Genomic DNA, 392 nt, shown 5'->3' with positions numbered 1-392 from the left:
GGGGCCCAAGCACCGGGGCCCGGGGGAGAGGAAGAGGGTTGACAGGGATTACAGGGCCCCCTGCTGAAGCTCGTGCTGCTATGAAACTTCGCATGCATGCACAAACAAATAAGCCCCATTCAGTGGATGCACTCACACTATAGACAATTCTTGAGCACTTAATTGGCCCTATGTAACCAGCATGTACACAAGTAGAAATAAAGAAACAAACTCCACTCAGTCCATGCTACAGCTCGCAAAATATTGTCACATATATATTTATATATACATGTGTATTATATATATATATATATATATATATATATATATATATATATATATATATATATATATATATATATATAATGTAACTCTAGATCCCGTGCGGCTTTATTCTGCGGTGTAGTTGTATA

Source organism: Eimeria mitis, genomic scaffold (genome assembly GCF_000499745.2).
Source record: "Eimeria mitis Houghton genomic scaffold, Emh_scaff4331, whole genome shotgun sequence".
Classification (NCBI taxonomy): domain Eukaryota; phylum Apicomplexa; class Conoidasida; order Eucoccidiorida; family Eimeriidae; genus Eimeria; species Eimeria mitis.
Note: the sequence above shows the minus strand (reverse complement) of the source record.